Source organism: Rhipicephalus sanguineus, chromosome 5, assembly GCF_013339695.2.
Source record: "Rhipicephalus sanguineus isolate Rsan-2018 chromosome 5, BIME_Rsan_1.4, whole genome shotgun sequence".
NCBI lineage: Eukaryota > Metazoa > Arthropoda > Arachnida > Ixodida > Ixodidae > Rhipicephalus > Rhipicephalus sanguineus.
The window spans coordinates 42,555,859-42,578,266 of NC_051180.1; the positions used below are offsets into that span (position 1 = coordinate 42,555,859).

General features: G+C 43.3%; 1 long non-coding RNA gene across 1 annotated transcript; it reads left to right on the plus strand.

Moving 5' to 3' along the window:
* The first annotated feature begins 3,013 nt into the window (after window positions 1–3,013).
* LOC125758540 (uncharacterized) lies at window positions 3,014–15,875 on the plus strand. The gene is made up of 5 exons (XR_007416199.1): window positions 3,014–3,127; window positions 3,962–4,090; window positions 5,760–5,899; window positions 8,236–8,339; window positions 15,736–15,875. It is a non-coding gene; the product is annotated as an uncharacterized LOC125758540 (long non-coding RNA).
* The last annotated feature ends 6,533 nt before the right edge of the window (window positions 15,876–22,408 follow it).

A 22,408-nucleotide genomic window follows, 5' to 3' on the forward strand; every position in this document is an offset into this window, starting at 1 on the left:
ACGAGCTGGCCTATCTGCGTCACTCGGAGGGCGCTTGCGATAACATCCCCCCGCGTGTTAGACCAGCCGTCAAATGCTGCCCAAGCAGAAACGAAACGCCCCGCCCGTCTTGAACGAGCATGGAGGGATGCGGGGGAGGGGGAGGGGAGGGTGCTTGAGCAGCAACTGCGAACTTTGATCCTAAAAGCGCGTTCACGATCGCTTGCGCGCTCGCTATCTCGCAGGCATCAGCAAACGGCTCGTATACTCTTTTACGCGCGCTCTCAACGCGAAGAGACTGCGAAAAGCGCACCTCTCCCTGGAGCGGCCGTATTCTCTTACACCAACGTTTTGTATAGTTACGCGAGATCGGATCCAAAAGAGTTAGCTGCCAGCCTTCCTTCGTATAACATTACAATTTGTTGCCTTTGCATTCATTGCTTCGCGCTTGCGGTGAAACTGTGATCTTTTTTTCTTCAGACACGATGCGTTTACAGAAGGCCTGGGGAGCGTGCAACTACCACTGTTCTCTACGTGAGCGGTTTAAATCTTTAACCTTTTTTTCAGGTCAACCGAGAGTGGTTAAATTTGTTGTTTTGTGCATGTTACCCTCGCGAGCAACGAGGGTAGACAATATTTTGCTGCCGTCCTGACATACTGGCAGACTGTCTGCGTCTGTTTGCCGCGAAGTAGGCATGTGCGAATATTCGAGCACTAGGAATGTTCGAAGGAATATTATAGTATTTGAATTCGCTTCGACACGAATTTAAGGTTCCGAAATTTCAAAGTATTCATAATGAACGAATAGGCGTATATTGGATGGCATGTAACCCACCTGTGAAGGTGGTTTCACTGCAGCCTGAAAATGCAATGCCGTGAAAGCACCTAACCAACAAAATTGCGCAATGCCGCGAAGCCCCACTTCAAGGTTAAATTAACATATTACTCCGACATAGATTAATCATTTTCAGGGCCGTAACCAGAAATCTTTTTCGGGAAGAGGGGGGGGGGGGGTTCAACCATACTTTATGTATGTTCGTGCGTGTGTTTGTATGTGTGCGTGAATATATGCGCAAGCAAAATTGAAAAATTTCGAGGGGGGGGGGGTTGAAACCCCCAACCCTCCTCTTGGCTACGCCCCTGATCATTTTTTTAAGTTTAAAAGCTTGTTATACGGGCTTATATGTTATAATATGTTATATGTATAGTAACTTTTAAAGTGTGACGTATTTTATCGGTTATAACTTGCATCTTACTGAAATTGAAATTCTGCTACTATTTGATGCTACCAAACGCTACTAAACGTAGCGTTTAGTAGCGTAGCGCTTAGTTTAGTAGCGTTTACTTGCAGCAAAAAGAATGACAGTCGCACATGCCTCGTTCCAATTAAAAAAAACGCTGTGCAGGTTAGTTGGGCCTCGACAATATTTATGCTAATTTTTTTAATATAATGTGTGATGCATACTATTCGAACTATTCGATTCAAAATTATTCGAGGTAATCACTGTTCGCTTCGAACCTAAAATAAATTTGCTTTTCGGACATCCCTACCGCGAAGGCTTCTGTGCGGCGTTCCACGGTGCCTAATAAACAAGGACACAAGGAACATGCGGCGCTGCTTCGTATTGGTGAAAAGCGTCCCTTTATGAAAGCCAATTTCGGGACTGTGGCACGGGAGTACAAACCGGTTCGCTGCAGCGGCGGCGGCCTGCGCATCAGCTTCTCTGCAGTGCACGATTGCTAGCGGCGTTTTGAAAACAGATGAGCAACTCCGCCACATAAAATTAACATTTACAGTAACTCTAGGGTGCAGTAAAGCTTTAGGGTGCAGTTAGGGTGCAGGCGCTCGCAGCGACCCGTAGCGGCCGCCGCTACGGTCGTCGAAAATTAAAGGGGGGAGGGGGTAAGGGCACCGGTACCCTGTTCCTCTTAGATCCGACCCTGGAATTTTCGTGGTTGTTGCAATTTCATTCCGAGCTGCGTCTTGAGAGGTTCGTGCATGCTCGCGTGCGACTGCAAATCTTTCTAGCCTCTCCAACGCAACATGCCTAAAAAGAAAAAGACAACGTGTTCCATGACGTTATGCAAAAGAACTCGTGCAATGAAAAGGCATCGATTCTCATTCAGAGCTTCTACGGATCCAGTATGCCTGCAAGAGTGGGCGTGAAACATCAAGGGAGGTCCCTCATGTGTACATAAATTTCATTTGACTGTTCGCTGATTCTTACTTTTAATTAATTATTTTTCTTTTTTATATGCACCTATCTTTTCCTTTCACTGTTTACTCACATTCTGCGCGAAAATATCTGTCTTTGCGTCTGTTCATTTTATTTTTGTTCTTGATGTAACCGCTATAATTGTCAATGAATATTTCAATCATTGTACTCAAACATTACTGCGTGAAAAAGAATGTTAACTAGAACGGAAACCCCGAATTTCCTACATGTTTGTTCTCTACGCCAGCATGTGCCGTTCAGAAGAAGCTAATCTGCCCGCATAGTCTCTAGAGTTTTCTTTTCTTCGTTTTACAATTTATCAGCGCCATGTGTGGCCTACACGACGAGCTTATACCGCAACAAAAAGCTTGGTTTCAACGGGAAACTCCACAGAACGCAGGCTCACACGCGCGAAAGCACGCCAGCGAGCGGCAGCGCCGTCTGCACGCTGGATCGCGCAATCTTTCCACCTGGCAGGCGCGCTCACGACACTAAGGAGACCTTCCTAGCCCGTATAGTTCTGCGTTCGTGTGGTCGTCGTGCTGAGTTTTTGTGCGGTCGACTTTTAACGCGCTGCCTCGCATTGTGTGTATTGTGTGTTGTATTTCGTGGTTACTGACGTAAGCGCAACTATACGCGGTACCAGGCAAATAGTCACCAGATGCCGACCGTGCGACTTCAATCTCTGCGACTGCTTTGTTCGGTGTGACCGACGGACGCGATTCATAGTTTTGAAGAACACCTTCAAATGTTTCCGCACGTCAGTGAGTAGCAGCGCCGCAATCCTTTGTCGACGTCGCGTTCTTTCGCCCTGGAAAATGCTTTGACGCTCGGGGACGGCCGGTAGCTCGGCGATTCCTCGCTTGGCGCACCATTGGAAACCGGCGGTCATCTAGCAGTGTACGCTGCCAGCGTATTTTTTATTGCCAGAGGTAAGTGAACGTTACGCTTCGTACATTGTGAGTTGTTCTTATTGTAGTACGCCTTGTCGCCGAAGAAAATCGCATAACGTGTTGGTAGTGTATGCGGTTGTAGTTGTGCGGATGTGCTCGCGCATGACATTTGTCAAGAACGTAGTCGGTAGTGTTATAAAGTTTTGGTAATTAGCTCGCTTGCACGCACTGCTCTACGCTAATATTTGCTGAAAGGAGACAACATTTTTGTCAGGCTCACCATTGTCATGCGTTTTATGCATGTCTCTTGACAAATTACTTGGAGTAACGCCGTGAAACCGAAGCTTCAACATCCATTTCGTTCGCACGAGCTCTGAAGGAATAATCATCAGCCACCGTGTGAATCGTGAATCGGTACAGTGGGAGAAATATAGTGTATCTAGGGATGTTTTCTTTAGGCGTGCATTTTATTTGTCATTAAGTAACGTGACCCTCAAAAGCGTTTAGGTTAGCATTCTTGGACATTGCTTATTATCTTTCAAGCAATAGATAACATAGATTTGCTAAAAATGCAATTTCTGCAGCATGACATTGTATTTTGTTCAGTTGGTTTGCCCCATTTTTATCCTTTATGCACGTTGACCTAATTTGACAAGCCGTACTTTCAGCTGAATTTTCAATTGCTTTTAGCACTATATGTGCGTCCACCTCTCATCGCATAATAATAGCTTGTGAAGAACAGCGCTTGTGTTGAATTAGCCATTTATCAGAGCTCCTCCTCCCTCCTCAAAGGGCAAGGTGCTGCTGGCACACCTGCTTCGGCTTTTCTTTTTTTTTTTTTTGAATGCTGAAGTTTTTTTCAACGTACTGCAGGTAGCAAACAGCAGTGCCACGACAAACAGTGGAGTGCTGACGATGCAGTCCAGAAGGTGGCTGAGGCAAGTATGCTATAGGAGGTGCTTATTCAGGCAGAAGAAATAAGCATCTGTAGCCAACGTAAAGGTAATGTACAAAGTTCCATTTAATGAAGAAGAATCTTGTTTTGAGCTAGTCATGTCGAAGGGAAACAATGAGCGCTAGATAATTGAGATGGAAATGCAGAGTAACAATGTTATGTATGCCAGCAACCAACTTAAGTTTATTCATGCAAAAGGGTTATTCCCAACGGTTCATTTGGGGGAACAGCCCACAGTTTCCACGAATGGGCATACCTGGTAGCCGTTGCACAACCTGTTACTGTGTTTTCGCACTCATTATTATGTGCCACTTACTCTTGTGACGTTCCACCAAGGTGAAATTACTTCACGTAAACAGCAGCGAGAAGGCTCTTGCTAGCCAGTTCAATTAGGAAAGCGTTACCGTAGTTTTTAGTTCCAAGAGCGTACTCCATGTTTGTCACCATGGACAGTGCATTTTGCCCGGGAACATGGCTTAGTTTTGCAAAGGAAAATGTTGCCTTTCTGTAAAACGTGGTACTGGGAAATGGCATTGTGCCAAAAATATGAAGGTTTATGACTTCTTGCAGCACGCATCGTTGTACAGGGATGTTAGCGTTTTCATAAATGCAATGTATGGTGCCTGAAGAATATAGCGGCCCACTTTAAAATTTATAACTTCATGATTTCAGTATCTGGGACAGACTTTACTGTATACGGTTTGTTTCTGGAAAGCTTCAACCTATCTTGCAATTCTTCAAGGCCAATACTGAATTTGCTGTGTACATATGGCTGCACATTCTCATCACTTATGCTAAACAACAGGCTTGAGTAATGTGTGGAATTCTTGTCAATCAATTTTATTGATTACCTCGGACGATCTATTCTGCTTCCCACAGTTATTGGGTGCTTTGTGTGCATGTACTATGCATGCTAGAAATGAAGCTTGCAGCATCAACGAGTACAATGCCCATAGGCTAGTATGAGGTGCGAAATGTTGCCACTGCTAGAATTTACATTATGTGTGCATGGTACAGCTGATTGTGTAATTTAGCACTTTCTAGCTACTTACGCAGTTCAAGCAGATGTCGATCATGTTTACTGTGGTATGGCACGGCCACCAAGTTCGTGCATTCTGCATACCAGGAAACCTGACGCGAAGCAACGTATTGCTGTGATGACAGCTAAGTGGGAACAAATGAGTTTGTCTTATCTGTCTATTTGTCAATACCATTACACAGGCTTGTTAAGTGCATTCAAGCGGCTTTAGCAATGCACTTGCAGCTACAGAGCCAGTAAAGGCAGCCAATTTCATCATCAGAGTTCATTCTGCAAATCCCACTTTCCATAAAGGGCATTGTTTTGTGATAGCTTAAGGTCAAAACTTGCTCAATTAAACACTTCTTGGTGTCTGACATTACATGAATTATGATAATTGTTATATCTCATGTGAAATTATGCCATTGTTTTTTTTCATAATCTTACTTTGCATACACACTTTACGACTGCACCCTCCCCAACCGAATCTTTACTAGTGCTACATTCTGTTATGGTTGAAAACAATTATTGAACTAAAAACCACGCCAAGGAAAGCAGTATGATGCCCTGTAATGTAGGAGGATGCTGCTATTGGAGTGTTTAGTCTAGAGCTGAATTTAATGAGAAAGGGCAGCAATGTAGGTCATCTGTCGATATTTGCAGACCATAATTGTGTTGTGGTCATTTTGTTATCGCAGGAAGCATCTTCAAAAACCAGTGCTACAAGGATGTGAGCAGCAGTTTCCCTTCAACGAACGGGTCAAATTCATGGAAGCCACGTGCCTGCTGCTTCTGGCTTACACAAACATGCAGCCACCATAGTAAAGTTCTTGCAAAGGTGTGACACATCCCTATGCTGCATGGATTGAGCATGTTAATTGCCTGTTTTTTTATAGCTTATAGTAATATGTCTACAAGTGTACTTCCTTCTAGTGTATATTTACATTCTCTTAAAGGGCCAGTCAGCAGGCTCCGACTTCTTTTTTTTACACCTCCCAAACAAGCTCGCTAATTCGTACAGAGGGCTGCAGGAATCACATTGTGCGAATGTCAGACTCTCCACTTCTAAAAACAATAACCACACCTCCTCTTCAGCGCTTGACCAGTCCTCTTTGCTAACGAAGTGGTGTAATGTTGCCTATGAGCAACATTAAGTAACGCTGACTGTTGAATAGTCCTCTGCAATACGAAACGGCATTTTGGCTTTGTGATGATGCAGTATCTGTGGTTGTCACAAGTGTTGCGAATTGGTTCATCTCGCCAGTGCTTTGACTGTGCTTCCTCACCGCACCGCTCTGGCACAGTGGCACACCGAGGAAGCTCCTCTTCAGGATGGTCAGGCTGAGCAAGAAACTGAAACCAGCTGGAATGTTTGTTCTATCCCCTGTGGCTTCATTATTACACCACTTAATCAAAATATTCATGTGACAACATGTTCACGTTGTACAAGCGTGCAGTTGTCACAAATTTTAGACTCCGGGGTTGTTTAGGGGCCCTTTAGCCTTAAATTATGAATGGTAAATTCACACGTCACGTAGTTTTCTTGCTTTATTTTTTGCAATGCTCATTTTTAAAATAGCATGTCAGCTTCTGTGAGTGGTAATTTATACATTTATCATACAAAACGTCCTGCTATATTCAACAAATGTTATTATAGATTTTGCATGGCACCAGAGCCACCTGCTTTTTGCCGTGTGGCAGCTACATGGAAGTTCACATTGCTATGCTGCTTTGTTTAACTGATATCTTTTCAATCAATGCGTTTCACAGTCCAGGGTGTTTGGTGTATTTGCATCTTGATGTGTTTAATATCATACAAGTGATGGATTTTTTTCTGTCTTCTAGTGTTTACTTTGCAGCTATTTAACTGTGGTTTTCAGGGGCATATCTAGACAGGAACATCAATTCTGCTAAGCTTTGGTTCGAAAAGAGACGCTGAACAGGAGTTCCTTAGGTGCATGCCCTGGGCACCAGCCCTTTGGATTACAGAAATATCTAAACTGCATAATGTCTTTCAGCTCCTTGCTTAATTGCATGTCTTTCTTCAACCTACAGCTCTTTCCATAATCTTTAACATTAACCTACATTACCAAGTGAACATCCCCCGCTGCAATACAGTGGTTATAATGGTCAGCTGCTGATCTGAACTGTGCGGGTTCGATCCTTGATGGAGTGGTTGCACTTTCGGTGGAGGTGCAAATCCTAGAGGTTCCTGTGCTTTTAATTTGACGTTTACATTACAGAACCCCATTGTTATTATTACATCAGCAAGTGGACAGAGTGGTACTTCTAGATTGTATACATATTTAGTATAACAGACAGCTGAGCTGGTTGGTAGGTATTCATGTTAAAAAGGCAGGGCATGCAAACATGGACACAAGAGAGAAACCAAGACACCACTAACGCCAACTGGAAAGGTGGACAGTGGCACAAAATAAAGTAGACATAGAAACTTATCTGTGCATGCCCAGGCAAGAGGCGATACCTATCAATCTGGCACGCGCGATAGTCTACGTGAGAGATAACTGCTCAAGCATTTGATTTCTTCTTTATGCTAGTTAATCGACGGTTGGCTCTCTTGTGCACTGCCATTATCGATATGCCAGGCCTCGACAATTGGACGCATTTCTTCATTCATGTGCTTGTACAAAACCGCATTCATCGAATTTTGGCGTGCATTTACGCCCTCGACAATGTAAAGGTAGATTAGGTGATGAGCCTCCAGTTAGTGATCTCAGCGTTTTAGGTGTCTTGACTCCCTTGTGTCCATGTTTGCATGCCCCATCTTTTTAACATGTATTCATATAGTGCGTAAGAGAAATAGGTTATCTAGTGAGTTATTTGGAAAGTAAGTTTAGGGCGAGCACCAAAATAGCAGTGTAAATTAAATTTAAGCGATGAATGCATCGGGCTGGATTAGGAAACGATATAATGGCGAAATATAGCCGCTTGCTCTTTGCTTATACTTGTCTCACTTTCTTGTCTCATATGCTTTGACAATGACCAGGTGTCGTGTTGGATGCTACTAATTGGTTATGAGCTATACAGACAAAGCAGCGGCTGTTTGGATGCTTTCTAAACAGCTACCTCATGGGGAGAGAAAAGTTAATTTGGGTTATGTGAGGCATGCTAAAAAAAGTCTACTTGTTTCTGATGTTTTTGTTTTCCTGGCAGACATTCTACACGAACTTGCCCAAAGGCGGAAGGAAGGCACGCACAGATGGACGCACGGAAAAAATCATGGGGCTGCCGTAGAAGATGTGAATGAGCATTAACCTGTGAGTATGTGTCTTAAACATTTTGCTGAAGCCTTTTATTTTGGCTGAACAGTCTTATCAATGCTTTGTATTCCCTGATTTGTAGTGCAATATTGTTACACCCTGTTGCTTTCACAACAGAGCTCTTTAGTCTGGTACAAGGCCCAAAAATTTCGACCTAGATGACCAAATTGCGGCAGCCGGTTGTTTCCACAATTAATGCATTAGTGTAAAAAAACGCAATAGACGGAGCACAAGAAAAAGGAAGACACAAACAGTGCTGTGCTCGTGTGCTCAGTCTTCTGCACTGCTTTGTTTAAGCTCTGTCATACCAACACACAAGCATCCATTTTAGCTGATGTAGTAGTCCAGCTCATACACTTGGTAACGTTCTCCAACGGCAGGATTGCCGGATATCTGGCTTGTGAAGTCAATCTAAAGTGCATGCCTGTTCGTGTAGACTTGTGTGCATCCACCATTGAGATGGAAATGCAGCTGTGTTTTAATATTTTAGCCAGTATAGCTCGTGAATGGAATTGGGAGCTGTGACAGCAACACTTTTATAGGGGGCGAGTTACTAAATTATTGTAGACTTGTGTGCATCCACCATTGAGATGGAAATGCAGCTGTGTTTTAATATTTTAGCCAGTATAGCTCGTGAATGGAATTTGGAGCTGTGACAGCAACACTTTTAGAGGGGGCGAGTTACTAAATTATTGTGTATTTCTCGATGTTTGCATGTTATAAAAACATAGCTGGTTAAAATTAGTCCAGATTTTACGCTATTTCTTAACATATGACCTTCCGTACTGTTCGAAGGCATTGAACCATATGAAATGCTTTGTGCCTTTGTGTGTGTGCCGAAGGTTAGGAGTCATTATACTAGAGATAGATAAAAATAGGTCAGAGGTTAAAGTAAATTTTTCGCAATCAACTTCTTGTGGGCAGTTATTCAGAGCAGGGTTTTGAAGTAATTTAGCAATACAAGCAGATTAGTGCTTCATTTTAGTGTCTGACAGTGCACACTGTTTTATTTTAGTACCTATTTGGGTCATTTTACGCCAGTGTGCCAGGTCGTTTTTTGACCATTTCCAATATTTTGTAAAACTGGTGCTGTTATGTTTCAGTGTGGGAAGTAGTCATTCAAGCGTTATTTTCGGGGAAAGAATTGCATGATGCAGCAAAGACCTTTCAAACTTCGCACGCAGAAATGAAGCTGTGTCAGGCAAATTAATTGACACATGATTATTGCGTCGAGCTATTACTACAAAGCATTTGTTCCTTTAACATAGTCACCAATCTTTCATGACTATGATAGTCGAATTTATTTTGATTTCAATTTATGCTATTTGCAGTCGTGAGGAAACATTGCAAAATGCACCATTTTTAAGTATATTGTAAAAAAGACTGAATGTTTCATGTGAAATATATTCACAGTATGCGTTCAGTGCATATACCAAGGGTTGAAAATGCTGCTGGCAAAAAGAAGCAAAAATGTCTTCAAAACAGGCACTTGGAAGAAGTAGTGTTTGAACCCATATTGCGGGCTCTCTTTCACTGTGTAGCAATCCCAGCAAAAATGTTGCCTACATATCATAGTGTGCTTTCCTCGTGCGATAATTTAGACAAAGTTTTTAAGGTGTAATATTATCTTCAAGCGAAAAATAATTTTTTCAAATGATAAATAACAAGGCTGTGGGAAGTTTCTTGGAGCTTTGCCTTCACTGCACAGCACATCATTGTTCTTGCATGGTATTTCAGACAGAAGTATTGCTTAAATATGCAACATTTAGACTTGCACTATATGAGCACAGGGGCACCCGCGTGAATCCTGTGCCAATGTGCTGTGCAGCGAAGGTCAAGGAACGAGACTCTGTGCAGGCTAGGGATTATTCACTTCAGTAAGTTTTTCCTTGCTTACAACCAAGCAGTATATATTTTTTTTAAATGGAATATAAATTGCCAGCAAAGTATACCACACAATAACGTCTTGGCGACATTTCTGTTTGGAATGCTACATAGCAAAAGCTAAGCTGCAATATGGGTCAAAAGATATTTTTTCCGACTGTTACAGTTTGGGTGCAACGTTTCTGTTTATTTTGTTTTCATAGTAGTCTTATGACAAAGTGGGTATCTATTTACTTATTTATTTAATACTTGACAATACTGCTGACACCAGTAAGCAGTATTGCAAAGTGGGCTACAGTGATAAGTTACACATAAAATGATCTTGCTAAGCAAAAACAGGAGCATAACATATACAAAACACAAGATAAACCAAGAACATCTATACAACCGCTAAGGAAAATGATAAGGGAACAGCACAAAATACAAAGGCAATGAACTTTAGAAATCAACCTTCGGTATTCCATACGAAACAATTGTTCTTTCTCCTGATAAATGTTAACATTAGAACTTCAGCATTTTGCAGTGTTTCCTTATGGCTGAAAAAATGTAACTTGAAATGCAAATTAGTAAACTATTTTAGCCAGGAAACACTGCCACCTTCAGATTAAAGAAAGAAATATTCTGCATTAAAACGGGAACAAACAGCGCTGGACATGGGACGAAGAAAGAGCAATAGACGAGGGTGCTGTCGCCTTCGTCTACCTTTTTTTACAGCGAAAGCTGTTATGAGATCATTTCACCGGCCGTTTTTGGCGCCGTAGTTGTCCGCCGCCGCCGCCGCCGCCGCCGGTGTCCGTAACCAGTATCGCTCGAAATAAGAAAAAAAACTAAATAAGAAAAAAATTCCAGGATGGAACGAGGTTCGAACCTGGGTCCTCTGCGTGGGAGCCCAGTATTCAACCTCTGAGCCATACCGGTGCTTGAAACTGCTTTGCTAAAAGGTCCTATACAGGCTTCATGTCGGGAAGGAACCACATTAGCATATGCAATATAGCGTGGTAGAAGAGTAAAATAAGCACCAAGCGTAGCACAACGCGAATTCTGTAACCAGGCGTCACACAATGCGAATTGCGCAACGAGCAGGTTGTTGAATGCTTCCAACCCATTACAAAGGACCCTGCCATAATTCTTCATCATCAGGCACAGCATCAACAAAGTGCGCATAATGCCTTACATGGGTTTAGCAGGTACCAACGCTCTCCGTAGAATGACAAAAAATGGCAGAGTGCCTGCTGGCCTACATCTCAAAAATTACAATTATTTATAGCGTAGTGGGTTCCTCGCAAGTGCACTTGGATTGGTTGCCAAGGAAGCCCATAAGCGCATGATACACTTCCTCTGGGTCTCACTAAAATTACAATGATTTATAGCGTAGTGGGTTCCTCGCAAGGGCACTTGTATTGGTTGCCAAGGAAGCCCATAAGCGTATGATCCATTTCCTCGGGGTCTCGCACTTTGAGGCAGGCCTAAACAAATCCGGAGGGTCTGGGCCTGAACACTCTGTAGCATGCGTCGACTTGTCTTGTTTGCGTTAGTTAATGCAGGCAAACTGTATCGCAGGAAACCGAGAAACAGCACCCTGTACAGCTGTAACATAGCACTGGGCGACATTCCCCAAGTCTTTCCAGCGAAAAACTTGAAGAGGTGAGAAATACCTGCCAACCGCTTTTTCAGGTACGAGACGTGAGGACGCCGTGAGGACGCCGTGAGTGAGGCGACGTGAGTTTCAACAGCGGCGACCATAGCCATCGCCAAGGACCACCTCATAAAGACTCATATTGAGGTTGAAGCACTGAGGACCCACATAAGGCATCTTGCCCGGACACCACACCACCACCTAGCCTCTCTACCAGCGGACAGACCACGCACCTCCTTTTGCCGAACAGTAACCGCACACGGCGACTCTCTACCGACTGGCTTCACACCGGCGGCGAGACCTTCGGTTCCTCCATGGTGCCTGAAACAACCAGTCATCAACCTGACAATACCAGGCGTCCAGAAAAAACAAGATCTGTCAGCACCAGCTCTTAAACAGCTCGCTTTACTTCTATTGTACGAGAAGTATCACGACTCGATTCACGTCTACACTGACGGCTCCGTCCTACCGAGCAGTTCAACAGCGGCGGTCGTGATTCCAACGATCGCCACAACTATCAAGTTCAGGACGGCTCACCCAACAACATCGACGGCAGCAGAGCTCACAGCGCTTCGCGCCGCGCTGCTTTTCATTAACGACCAAATGAGAAAAAGGTGGACGATTTTCTGCGACTCCAAGGCGGCACTGCAGTCTCTACTGTCGACTTTACGCCGCGGTCCGCACGAACAATTGGTATTTGAGACTGCCGAGATGTTTCACCACCTCATGGAGAAAGGACACTGCATTACATTTCAATGGCTACCAAGTCACTGTGGGATTATCGGCAATGAACGGGCCGATCAAGCTGCCCGTTCAGCCCATACAGAGGACCGCGACCTGTCGATACCTCTTTCTAGGACAGACGCTGCTCGGAAGCTCCGCATGCTCGCTCGCCAATGCACCATGTCAAATTGGAATGAGCCACATTTCATGCATGCACGACTACACACCTTTGATCCAACGTTAAGCCTTCGATTGCCATCAAGACTTCGCCGAGGTGACGCTACCGTTCTCTGTAGATTATGGCTGGGCGTCGCGTTTACCCATGCGTATGCATTTCGCATAGGGATGGCCGACACCACCGCCTGTGAACACTGCGGCGACGAAGAAACGATTCGGCATGTTCTGTGTGACTGTCCGAAGTATAGAACACAGAGACAATCTCTTTGCCATGCTCTCAACAAGATAGACGACCAGCCTCTATCAGAAGAAAGACTTTTACGCCATCGTCCGGACATAACGTCGCAGAAGAAGGCTTTACAAGCACTACTCGCCTTCCTGCGATCCACTGGTCTGTCAGAGCGCCTCTGAGCGGAACGCTCTTGTGTGTGTGTGGTTGTGACTGTTTTTTTTTTTTGTTTTTTTTCTTATTATTTATTTTCTCTCTCTCGCTTTCAACCCCCTATTCCCCAACCCCAGTGCAGGGTAGCATACCGGATGCAAACTTCTGGTTAACCTCCCTGCCTTCCTCTGCTCTTTCTCTTCTTCTTCTTCCTCGGGGTCTCAGTAAAGTTCTTCGCACCCCCCCCCCCCCCGTCTCTTTCCCACGTCAACGTATGTTATACAGCATGACGGGAGAGGGAAATAGCGACCGGGCGTCAACCAATGCAAATTACATAACTGGTGGGCCGTTTAAAGATTCCAACCCATTACAAAGGGCTGAGCCATAATTCTTCATCGTCATCAGTCGTCGTGTGAACAAAGTGCACATAATGCCTTACAGACGTGTAGCTGGTGCATCGCTTCTCCGCAGAATGACGAATAATGGCTTAGTAGGTGCTTCCAAACTTCACAAAAATTGTGATTTATGGCGTAGTGGGTACCTTTCTAGTGTACTTGTATTGTAGCCCCAAGAGAGCTTAACGGGCTCTAGAAACGCCGCTCTTCCAGCTTTCGCTGTGACTGTGCTGCGGTTTTAGCGCAGGCCTGGCGTTTTTTTCCGTCCCGTGCTCAGCGCTGTTTGTTCCCATTGTAATCATGTACTAACCAGCCCAGTTAGGTGCTCTCCTGAAATATTTTCCTCTAATTGCTCAAAGCAATAACTTTGTATAAGTTATCTTGCATGACGCAGTTTCACATCTGTAGATGGATGGATGCTATGTGTGTTCCCTTTAAAGCGAAGCATTGACATGCAAGTGGCCAAGCTCAATTTTTGAATTGGCTTAATGCCTTTCCTACCTGAATTAATTTTCTTTCCTTAAAAAAACTTATAATAGGTAGCTTATTTTTCAGCATTGTACATAAAGACCCTGCAAGTTTGTTTTTGGCTGTTCTCGCTGCTTTTCCACTACCAATCCTCCATCTGTCTTTTACTGATTTCTCTTGTGGATGTGTTCATCTTTATCAAGCTTTCTCTAAGCCTAGGGCTTCATGAGAGCTAGTTCCCAACACGCACATGGGTGGACATTTTTACATTTATTTAAAAGGTGGTCCGTCATTTCCATATCTCTCTCACAACCAGTGCATATGACGCCTACTTACTGGATCTCACTTTATGACTGCATATTCTAAGACAAGATTACCTTGCTTCAGACATTGCACTAGCTTATCATATGCTTCCCTCCTTACTTCGTCCTTATTCTTGCGATAGTTACTCAGAGCTTTTCATTTTTAGTATTTGCTATCCATTAAATCATACCCACCTCTCTGACATTGCACCTAACGCTTATCGTTCATAAAGTTTAATGCATGCTCTCAGCATCACGAAATTTCGTCCTGGAAATTATCACTTGACTACAGGTATGATCGTTTTAGCAGCATGATCTTTTTCAACAGCAAAGGAGTTCGTTAAAAAACCACCTTTTATACTTAAAATGGGGATGACTAATTCCATACCTCGTTTATTAAAGTTAACCTCTTTCAATTTCCTTACGCTTGTTCTTTGTGTTGTGCTTGCCTCATGGTTTGCAGTCTTTATGGATCTGGTATATTTAAAGAGTTGTATAGCTGGTCACCTGCTTATGACACTGCAGCTTAAGTATTGCTCCCACTATCGTTGCCATAGTAGCATTTGGTACAGTAGAGGTTTGTAATGAATGTAACGAGATGTACAGCTCATGAAATAATTGTTGAACAACGAATGTTGTTGGAGCTAGTGATTCAACAAGAGGACTCCTCTTTAGAGGGGCAACGAATTGCATCAAGGTTGCTGCAATAACATAGACACATCAATTTGTTGAAACATTGGCTCCAACAACACGCTTTGTTCAATGCTTTGACATTCATTCAAGCCGCCATCTTCAGCTCAACTTTTGTCGCGTTAAGATGTACAGGATATACAACTGTCTTGTTGTTTTCTGATAGAATTCAAGAGCTATTGATAGCAAGCCTTGCTTCTCAATTTAATTCTCATCCTTTAGGTTTACGCTTTAATCTTTGTCAACTTCAGCCTTATTATATGTGCACTGCAGCAGTAGCCCTTCGCAGTGGTCTACAATTTGCCTCGCCTTGTGCGAGCCGATTCCATTTTACACATGCGCAATTCTTCATTTCTTCACCCACATAACTCTCGGTCTTCTCGCAGCATTAAGTACAAAAATTTTAACTGTTAAGACTTTTGGTTCAACATCATGACAATAATTGAATAGAATTGGGAATGCACGTACATAAATACTCTTGCAGTTAGAACGTAGTGTGTTTAACCCTGAATTCTTGTGTACTATAGCAATAAGTCTTCGTGAAATCATGCTGCTTGTCCTTCATATGATCAGAACGAGTCCAGAAATATCTGCAAAATATCGTTTCTGCTTTTTTGATTTCTGAAACAGTGATGCTAAGGGAGGCCATGTGCACATGCACCATGGCAATGTTTAAATGGGTATAAATTCTGAACATTGCTGTTGCTATAGGTGTTTTCTTTCACTTCCTTTTCAGACGTACAGAAAGGAGCGAAGTGGAGCTGTCCATGGGCCGTGCACACAGTTTCATAAGCAGGCTTGCAACACTTTTGACAAATATGTTCCTGAATACATCTGCCAAAGTGGCATTTAAAGAACCATGTAGTAGTGTACTTCACTGTTTATTTGGCATGAAGCAGCAAGTATGCTTCCGTCATCAGCAAGTTCACACAGTACAGTGCATCTACACATGGCATGCTACCCCCACATCTACCAGCTCGGGATGTGTAGCTTGATTGTAAAATGTTTACTTTGACTTAACACAACAATTAATAACAAAATGACATGAAAGTTTTGCCACTTATGCAGGCGACATTCTCAGTATACGCTGCCAAATATAAGCGGAGATTGACCAGTCCATTAGTCGCACATTTCCTTGTAAACATCTCGTAGAGGGCCGCTGTTGTTGTTGCAAGCCAATGCGCCGTGATGAATGAACCATGATTCCAAGATTTTTCTTTTCCTCCTACCTTTGTACACGAGGTAGCATCGTCGAATTGATTAGGTCAAAGTTATGCCTTGTCATTCAGCAGCGTTCAACAAGCTCCGTCTTAGAACATGTTGCATGGGTGGTTTTCGCAACATCCTCTTTGTGTTCTTTAACCTTCGATTACCTTCAACCCATTTTGCCTATGCAAGTTGTGTTGCAATCCCCACATTGTACTTCGTAGATGATCCCGCTCTAATCTTCGGCGGTGTTTGTGTATACCTTGTCCTTAGGACATGTGTTCACAAAGCCCAAAGACCGCACACCTGCGGATGATTAGAGCAGGGTACTCTACAGAGTACGTTGTGGGGTTCACGACACCACTTACATCGGCGAATTGGGCAGGAAAATGCCAAAGACGTTCAAAGAACACAAAGTGGGAATGTTGCTAAAGCCACCCATGGAGCGCATTTTAAGACAGCTTATTGAATACTGCTAGACGACAGGTTATAGCTTCGACCTTAACAATGCGACGATGCTGGCTCAGGAACGAAGGTGGAGGAAAACTATTGGAATTATGGTTCATGCGTCGTGAAGCATCTGCTTGAAACAACAACCACAGACCCATACCTAACGTGTTCGTGGACGTATGTGGCTAGTGGACTGGTCGACCTCCGCTCACTTGTTGCCAGCGTATACCGAGACTGCCACCTGCATAGGTGGTAAAGCTTCTATGGGATTTTATGGTGCAGTTGTGGTACAAAACCATGATTTTGCGTTAAGGCAAATGTGCCGTATTATATTGGACAGTACGGGCAGACCATTCTTCAGTATCTTAACGTAGGAGGTACGTAAGAAGACCTTTTTTGTAGGAAATTGTTGTATTCTGGTCACGGAACAGTGTTCTCATTCAAACGATGTGACGGAGTGCTTTGTCCTAGCTGTGCTAACGAAGGCACTTCGTAAGAAGGCTCCTTTTTAGAGAAATCGTTTAATTAGGAACACGTAAAAGTGCTCGGCAGCGTTATACCTTCAGCTTTGTCCGTGTTTAGGGGCCAGATTTTTTGCAGTGTACATAAAAAATAAACAAAAGTATTTTAAGTCATCGTAGCGACACAACCCCTTTAAGCTCTTTTCGTTAACTGATCTATTTCGGTAAGGCTTCTTATAGCGAAGCAAGCTATATTCAAATAGCTATTATTGCAACTGTAGAAAAATATTGATGGAATGTAAATACTCCATCTTCGCTATTCTATCTTCCTGCGATGCTTTTCCAACTAGTAGTATTCGCTATACGACTTCCAGGACGTCGTTACCTTAGATTTCTCATCATCGCCTCTACAAAATAATACAAAATCAGCTGATATTCTTTACTGTATTGATATACGCAACACTCATAACATAAGCGTTTATCGGCTTGAAAGTAGGATAAGTAGTCACTTTGTTATCTGCCTTTTTTTTTTGTCTTTCTTGTCATGTTCAGTCAAGAGGCGACTGTAATGCTGCTTTCGCGCAAATGTCGCGTCAATGCCCGTGTGGACTACGCCACTAAGCTGTCAGAGTAGTAAAGACATTGCAAGAACGTTCACACAGGGTTTAGTGAAGATAATCACGAAAAAACCGTAACTTGTTCAGGTAAGCGCTACCACCTACAGTTAGTTCGCCAGAGAAGAGCCGACACTTCAGTAGCGAGAAACATTTGCGCTGACAGGATACCGAGAAATCTCCTGTCTCGCGGCACGTCACCTTGCTAATGAATGGCCACGCTCACTGAATAAACAGATGTCAGCACAATCCTGACTACATCAGGCGGAGGAAACGACGGCGATCTTCTCGGTATTACTGCTCTCTCTGACCGGCGACTTGAAGAAGCCGCGTTTGCGACTGGCCGCCAAGCAGAGACTAGCAAGCGCGACATACTAGTCGCCACAGTAAAACTCAGTGCGGTTGATGCCGTTGCATGTCGACTCCAGAGGTGTTAGCGGAAGGAACTTTGCGTGATATTTTGATCAAAACAATGATGCAGGTTTTATGCCTCCCTTATTAAACAGCACAGGCCATACGCAAGCTCTGAATTTTCCTGAATGTAGTGCCTGTTCACTTTGAGTCAACGTCACACATCACTAACTGGAGGGATCTCAGGCAGTATAGTCAGAAAGTTATCGTTGGGCTGGTTGAATGCTCAATGTCCCCGTGTCTCGCAATTATTCTTTACATGGTCACGTTTGCCCCCAACCGGCTACAGTACTATAACCCGTAAAGTTTAATTAGACAATCGAATAAGAATACGCTTTCTCTTCAAAAATCGGTACACGCCGCTGTTATTCTTCCTGAAGTTCAATAAACTGTTCAACGAGGTACGGCAACAGCAAAAGACTTCTCTGCAAAGGTGATAACCAGCAATAACCGACCTACACAGTCCCCTGACACCGTCTCGCCTTGTGTTGGGTATCAGACTGGACGTGCGCCTAATTGATTTCCTTGTCTTTCTTTCTTTCTTTCTTTCTTTCTTTCTTTCTTTCTTTCTTTCTTTCTTTCTTTCTTTCTTTCTTTCTTTCTTTCTTTCTTTCTTTCTTTCTTTCTTTCTTTCTTTCTTTCTTTCTTTCTTTCTTTCTTTCTTTCTTTCTTTCTTTTCCGTCTTCGCTTCAATTCCCTTAGAACCTGCTCTGAAATATTGCAGACCATGCCTGTATATGCGGTCATATGCAATACACGCAAATACATTCGAATAATTAAGGATGATAACTTAGGCAAGGCTAATTAAGCAGGAGGGTAATAATTGGTCTGTCAAGGGCCTTGTACACTATATGACCTTTTCTTTGGGAGCACACTGTTGAATCCCAGCAATACGAACAGTATGCAAACTCTTATAAGCAGCGCCTGGCGGCCTTCTTGAGAATGCACAGAGATGATATATGTGCGACAGTCTATCGAGGAACGCGGAAGACGGGACCAAGTATGCGGATTGCACGCACAGATATTGGGCTGCTTCAGTTTCACCGCGGTGCCAGGATATTGGCGCCGGATAACTATAGGTACTGCGACGCAAGTAAGTACTCAACGAGTTATCACGGATGTAGCTTTAGTATAGTGGTTAAATAACGCGCAACTGCACATGAAATGAGCTACAGTGAAAGCTGCTTCTATGATCGTTATTCTATTTTGTGTCGAATTATGGTTAAGTGTTAATGTAAATCGGTCGGTTACAGAATTTTATCTAGAGGAATACGAAAAGAAAACACGAACTAATGAGATAGGACGATGACTGTTTGTGTATCTAGTAGTCACTAAGTATTACCCCGTGCAGAGTATGGTAAATCACACCCCCTTTCTATTAAACGAATTGTTCTTTTACTGTAATTTTTGAAGCGCATATGCCTAGGTCCTCGGCGATTTCCTGTCCACGTACAATTTTCCTTCTCGCGAGGGTCCTAATGAAGCATTAGCGCACAGCCTCTCTAACAAGTTTTATTATCGCTTACGAAGAGAACCTTTATATTCAATGCTCACATTTCACGTCATTTACATGATTTCATCGTGGTTATATGTACCTTACGCATCTTTATTGCGAATAGTTTCAGGCTCCTATGCATAGAACTTTTACTTACTCGTTGTTATTAAGTACATAGTTGCTTTTACGTTACAGCTCGTCTTGGCACTCTTTGGCCATCACTAATCCTTGCACCACAACACACTACATGATATTAATGTTACTCCTCTCCCACTTACCTGATTGATTTACTTTTACTTATTTACCGCTAGTGTTATGTACAATTAGGATACTGATCTGGTTGACCCTCTTGCCTTTCCTTTCCCCTCTTTCTCTCTGGCTGTGAAGTTACTTTTTTTCGCCACAAGTATAATCCATCTACACTGTAAACTATATGACTCCCATATAGGTGTTCTTGGTGTGTATAACTCACACCCATACACCCCACGGAAAGGGCGTAATAAGCATGATTACACCCTTTTCACGGGCATACTGCACGGACTTACACCCTTTATACACAAATTTTCAAGGGTGTAATATGAAAACTGCACCCTTATGGCAAATGTGGAACGGGGTGCTTAAGCAAACACGCACCCTAAAACCCTTTCAGAAATATATAATAATAATAATTGCTAGGGTTTAACGTCCCAAAACCACGATATGATTATGAGATACGCCGCAGTGGGGCTCCGGAAATTTCCACCACCTGGGGTTCTTTAACTTGCACCGAAATCTAAATACACGGGCCTCAAGCATTTTCGCCTCTATCGAAAATGCGGCCTCCGCGGGCGGGATTCGATCCCGCGACCTGCGGGTCAGCAGTCGAGCAGAATAACCACTGGACCACCGTGGTGCGTCGCTTTCAAAAATATGAATAATATGAATGTCCCCCCCCCCCCGTTTGCTCCCTTCCTTCTGAAGCACTATAAAGCAAATCCCTTAGCTAGTTGTTCCAGGGGAGAACCATAGCTATAATTAACCACCCACTCTGAGAATATGCCAGGTGCAACTGGGCTTATTTCGTGCATGCATGCTATATCGTGAAATGTTGTAGCAGTGGGTGTGTGCGCACAACGATCAGAATCGAGAGAAAGAGACCGGAATGATGCTGCTCGCAGCTTTAAATTGTAACTGAGGCTCAACAGCTAAAACATATGCCAGGGTAGCGTACCCAAACTTCTTCACAAAAATGCATATGTGTAACATTTCAAGAAACACCCTCAAACCATACCAGTTGTTAGGGTGTTATATTTTAACATATGCCCTTCATGCGCCTTTGTTTGAAATGTGCGAAAGGCGTTAGCGTCATATTTGCCCCCTTTGAAAAAATTGTCAAAAATAAGGGTGTACGACGGCTTTTTCAGTGACCGAAACACCCTTACGAGTGTGAAAAAATTTACAGTGATAGACGGTCGGTGTAGTGGGGCGTGCCACTATTCAATACAGTGGGAAGTGTGCAGCTCAGGTATTTCTACTTTTTACTTAGTATATTACTTTGTACTTAGTACTTAGTGCATCACTGCTATTAACGCGATAGCGTTAAAGAGCTCGTTCCGCAGAAATTCCGGCGTCGGCATCGTTGGTGGTGAGCGAAAAATCATCATCTTGTCCGTGACCGAAAAATTGAGAATGATGCAAATAAAATAAATCATAAAAAATCTTAGGTTGCAGTGACAATCGAACTCAGGTCGTCTGCGTGGCAAGCAGGTCTTCTACCATAGAGCTGCTCCATTGCTTGGAACTGCGCTGAAATGAACTTTAATGCTTCACAAACATACGCGTCCTGTGTAGAGGTGTCACAGTACGAGATGTAATATCGCAGTAAAACGGGGTACAAGCGTACATTGCCATCGGGCGTCACACCATGTGAACTGCATAACGAGTTGGTGGTTTAAAGCCGGCAACCCATGTGACTAATGAATAATCAAACAACTCAAGCCGAATGGGATGCGAGGGCTGCAGGCTTGGGGAAGAAAACCACATAAACAACGAAGCAAGATCATAAGAGAAAAAAAAAACTGGCGGAGTGACAATGGAAATAAAAGAAAGCTAATTACCGAGAAGCGATGCTAGCTATCTTATTTGTACATAGCGCCATATACTAATTCTTATTTCTCCTTTTTTTGTTGTTGTTTGTTGTGTATAGATTTCATCACGTTGAAAAGCCGGCTGTAACGAAGCCTACCTGCCTTTCTCCTATCTTTTTTTTTTTTTTTGCAACTGACATCAAACGGCCACAGAATCGAACGACCTCAAGATTTCAGCGATGCTTCTCACAATTGAGAAATTTCAGCGTGAACTTGAAGAAAGGAGAATAGCAATGACATCTAAGACAAATCGTTAAGACAGGAATCACCGAAAAACATCCTTAGAGACCAGCGACCGCGCTTCCGTTGAACGCACGACATGCGTTAGCAGAAAGGTTCCAAGTCGTCGAGACGCGTTTGGGAATAAAGGGTCAAAAGCAATCGAAAATATGCTTAGAAGCTATCTGTCCTGAGTGCTCCATATCTGTTTCTTTTTTTTTTCATTCAGCTTTTTTCCCAAACGGCACGTTCACATGTCGGCGCGCAAAGCTCGCTGTGGTCTTATTGCAGCGGGCGTGAAAATTCGAATAAACGAATATAAACCCGAATAATGTGGACATATGCAATCCTTTTCAGTGGCGTGCTTAAAGAATGAAGAGGCGTAGGAACCCTTTGGAATACCGGCCTTATCCTGCTCACCATTCTA